The sequence below is a fragment of the Poecilia latipinna genome, unplaced genomic scaffold, assembly GCF_001443285.1.
Source record: "Poecilia latipinna isolate Pla-1442-1.1 unplaced genomic scaffold, P_latipinna-1.0 Scaffold1072, whole genome shotgun sequence".
NCBI lineage: Eukaryota > Metazoa > Chordata > Actinopteri > Cyprinodontiformes > Poeciliidae > Poecilia > Poecilia latipinna.
This window is the reverse complement of record NW_015113688.1, coordinates 151,948-157,038: the sequence shown is the minus strand read 5'-3', so window position 1 is coordinate 157,038 and position 5,091 is coordinate 151,948.

The window sequence follows — 5,091 nt, the reverse complement described above, 5'->3', positions numbered from 1 at the left end:
CATTGTCCATGTGTTGTCAGATACTTGAGCTTCAATGTGACTGAGAGTTTGGAAAGGTTATTGACAAGAGAAGCAACAGTGACTTCCACCTCATTTCCACACTTTCCATAAATGTTGAATGATTTTGGGGGGATTTGTTGAATTTGCCAACATTTATTTGCTAATAAAGATGTTGTGGCATAAATTTGTATTCAGCTCCTTTGACTCAAAGGTTGTAGGAACCGCCTCATTCTGCAGTTTTGGCTGAAGATCCTTTGGGTTCAGTTCAGTTCAAGGTTTAGATCTAAACAAACTACACATGTCCAACACTGCTGAGTTCCCAATTCTCAGCGTTTACGTGAAGAAATAGATTGGGTAGGTTTTAAACATGAAGCAGGAGAAAGAAAGGAAGAAAAACACAGATGTGAATTTTTCTTTGGTGCCCCCTAAAATAATTGCTGATTCTTTTCACATGTAAAATATTCAAATTTGAACATTTTCGAACATTACCCATCTTCTGAAGCCTACCATAAGCAGAAAAATGGACCATGTCACAAATATCAAATACTCACAAGCTGGTTTGATTGACTGTACTGCTCACATCTCAGCCCACTACAGCTCACTAGGTTCACAGCTGACCTCCCACCTATTCACAGATTCACCTATTTGCAGATTTTTCTCTGAAAAGTAAATCCAAGTTATTATTTGAAATGAGACTCCAAATAAACACTGAAATGATTGATAGGAGCAGCGCAGATGAACTAATGAGCTTGTGATCTGCAGGTTACCAACCTTCTCACTGCTCACTGGTGACTCAATATAAACAATAGAAATATAATATATAACATCATAAATATATAACATCATAAATATATATCACTGGATCCATATTTCACACACACAAAAAAAATCTTGAAATTTTAAGGTTCTCTCACAGAAAATCTCTTATCACTCATATCTGGCCCTTTCAGTGGCTATCAAACATAAACAGCCCCAGGTAAAGTTGATTTAGAGCTTTTCTTCAGATATAATCAGGTAAGGCTGATCCCACATGTGGACTTGGTTATATTTCTCATCTTGTACAAATTCTTAACTCTGTCAGTGTAAGACAATCCAGTGTTTACAATTCAATTCAATTCAAACATGCTTCATTAATCCTAATGGGAAATTTAACTTTGTAACTCATATCATCCAAACACCTTCAGAGTGAATGGTGATGTATTGACTGAGTTGCCCAATTAAAATTTCTCCAGGAACAATGAAAAATCAAGTTTCAGTTGCCATCCTTTAAAGTAAAAAAAAAGAAAAAGAAAAGCAAGAGCAGTATGTTTACAGCCTCCCCATTAGAAGAGTCCTGGTCCTCCCCAAGGTCCTGAGGGGGGCAGGGGGGCGTTCTGCTGCTCCAGCATTATTGGACAGAGACAGAGGTTTAATGCAAAGCAAGGCAAAGGCCTATTCCCAACCTTAGCCTTTAATTTTACAAACCTTCCCTTACACTTTTTACTTTCATGCCACAACATTCATTATAAAGTGAACCCAGAGCCGTTGGGATTGGGTGAAAGGTTATCTGCTCTTTCAAATGCAGTGTTGTTTCTTCTGTGGGGAACATCAGAATTATTAAGCAACTTTTTGGAAAAAAAAAGATCTTAGGAGTTTTGCTACACTGTACTTTTTTACTTTTACTTTAGTCATATTTTTATAAAGTGTTGCTGCTCTTGATTAAAATTTCTGGATATCTTATGGAGTGTGAATAACTTCACTTAATGAATAACAAACTAAATTTGCCAGCTACAGACACATTGACTGTAGAGGTTAAAGTGAGACTTGTTTATAGATGAGTTTTGTTTTTCTAATGTTACTTTCTACCTGCTGTGCCATTTGGCACTGGAAGTATTTAACCCTGTTCTAACGGGCCGAACCGCTCAATGAGGCGTCTATTATTTATGTCTGACCACCATCCTCCCATCATGGCGGCGTCATCAGGGCTGGCCTTACAGCCCTCAGTCATGATGTTCACCTGAGTCAGTCGAGTCGTGGGAGCTGAAAGACGATCGGACCAGGGTTGCCAACTGTCCCGTGAAAAACAGAATCATCCTGTATTTTGAAACAAAAGTCCTGAATTGAACTGCGAACTGGGACACACTTTGTCCTGTGTTGTCACAAGAGTAAAAAAAAAAAAAAAAGGTTTCAGTGCTTTAGTTTATAAATGCTCTGTGACCTGTGAACCGACAGCCGTCTTACACACAATCAGGCTCATCTCATTGGTCGCCCTACTGTTGCTTATGACAACCGTCGGCAGACAGGACAAGACGAGCTCAACAGAAACAGAAATAGATTGAGTCTCCATGTTGCACCTTTAAGTTTACTATTTCTTCTTTTTTAACTAAAAGTGGGAAGTGACGACCTTTGTGGCATAATGTGGTTAACAAATTTCCTACAGATTTTTATGTTTGCACTTAATGCACCACTACCAAAATGTTCTTACCGTTTCCTGTTATTTAATATGGTGAACAGAGGAATGTTTAAGAAAGAAGGTTTTTTTCTAAAGATTTTACTCCACTTATTCTTTTTGCTCTCAGAATAAATAGTTTTTCACTCGTCAGGATCTCAGCATGGATTAAGAAAGGTATAACTGATGAGGTGAGATAGAAGCTACATGTGTGTTGTAGGCCTTTAATGTTTATTCACAGTAGTACTGCATTGTGAAAAACTGGGGACACACCTTAGAAGAGGCTCTATATAATATAAAAGTACCTGGTTTTATAAGTGCTGTGTGGATTTGACTTGTTGCTGTTGAATGGACAATCTGAGCGCATTGATCATTCTCTCTATGGAGGAGAATCTAGTCAAAACCATCCATGACTCCAACCACAGAGTCACTTAGAAATGTGCTTTTCTCTTATTATAAGTGAATGAACCTGCCAGTGGAACCAGCACTTTTGTTTTAATCAATAATGATGGCTAGTCTTCTCCAAAACAAGCTCTTCTATCTTGTTGAAAAGTTACTTTTCAAGTTAGCTTTGTCTTATTTAAGTGTCTGAAGGTATTTGCACCAGAAATACTTCTGGGGTTTTTTGCTGTGGGAATTCTTGGAGGTGACTGCACCACACCCAAAACACCGCCTCGTTCTGGGCCGCAAGATTTATATTTAGTCGGAGCATTTATTGGTGGTTTATCTGTGTGACGCAAGACAGAAAATTACAATGTGTTGATGGACGGCTGAGAGTAACACACGGTGCTCACCGGAGGACACGGCATCCCATAACTGTCACTTAACCAAATAACCAATAATCCCCTCAGTAGTTTAATGAGCCTGGACTTAATCAAACCTTAAACACGAAGGTGTCAGCGAAGGCGACGCTAATGAAGGTCAATTGTAAAACTGTGATGTGGGTCATTTTGGAGTCAACTCGTTTCACTTTGTCTGTGTCCACTTGTGTACTCTTTCTATTATAATATCATAAAACAAAGCCATTAATACCCATTACAGAGTTGCCCTGTTGTTCTGAAAAAATAAATAAATAACAAGAAAACAAACACACACATTTGTCAGTGGCTAGCTAATGCAGTGTGACCCCATCTGTCTTTCAATCTTATCTCCCCTGGAGAGTGTCTGGTGGGACTGACTGTGTGTCCGTGTGTGTGTGTGCGTGTGTGTGTGAGAGACAAAAGTAAGGAAGTAGGATTAAATGAAGGAAAGATATTGCTCCTTGTGTGTCCAGAGACTTCTTCTCTCTCTGCTCCTTCTCCTCTTCCTCTTGCTAAGCTCCCAAACTGTCATCCCCACACAAAGCCCCATGATTCACTGCCAACAAACACACACTCACTAACACACACAGGGACTTCACCTTTACACAAGCAGTGTGAGAAGGTTCCAATTGAGGGAAGAGGAACCTGACAACTGGGTATCAAAATTAAACCAGTTTTCAAATATTACTTAATGATGTAGACTAATTTTCCCTGAAATAACAATGAGCTAAATTAGCTTAGTAATTAGCTAACAAAGAAGGAGCCTTGTAAGCCTTTCTATACCACTAGTCCAATGGATGCTTTTGGTCACCAGAGAAATATTAATAGTTCAGTAGATACCCATATAGTTTGGCTGTACAATTTGTGATTTATATACAGAAAATGTAAAAGTGTCTACACTCCACTACAGCGGAGGCCATTATTTTCGTTGGAGCCCATGTTTTTTAGCAGCTAAATTAAGCGTCTTCTGCTAAGCATTACTTCACACCTAACCACTTGTGTCTGAAGAATAACAGATTAAAGTAAAATGACCTGAGATTCACTTTCGACATCGTCCTGTTCCAACAAAGTAAACAAGTTGTTCCCTTGCCTTATTTGTTTCCACTCATATCACCTGATGGGCTCTGTAGACTTCTCTAAAACCAAAGTAAAAATGATTAAAGTATGGATAGTTATTGTGGACCCCTACTTCTAAATACTACAATCTTACAGTACAAGTCAGAGTTCTGTCATTGAGAAGAAGCAATGGAAAAGAGGCAGAATACAGAAAGCTGATGGTTTGCTTTGTCACCATCCAGTCCATCCATTGGAGCATCATATCAACAGAATAAAGGCAGGATTGTAGATTATTTTCAGAGGATGATGTCAAAAACAGTTTCTATGATGGGAGTAGAAGTGGAGGATATAGTAGAAATAAGTCATTGTTCACCAAGAGAACTGACTGGACTCTAGACGAAACTGTGATGCTTTTCACAAGAAGTGACTGAGCTGAATATTTGTCTTGAGGAAGCTTCTCCTGAAGTTCTTGTGGGAAGAGTGTTAACAGATGCAATAAATATAAAAAGTTTAACACATTAATATAACGTAATGCAGATTAATCGCTTTACCATTTTTCAAGCCTCTGTCCTGCAGAGCCTAATTCACAGCCATGCGGTTTTGTTCTGTGGTCACTTTCATCAACTTTCACTTTAGAAAACACCAAGATGGACGTTTGGATAAAATCAAGCTAGTATGTAGCCTACTTATTGCAATGATGATTTATCTTTCACCAGTTTATAGGTAATATTTCTGAATTACGCTTGAAGCAAAACAGCTTCTTTTAAAATATCCTGAATATAAAAATCTGGAAAAATGACAAGTTTG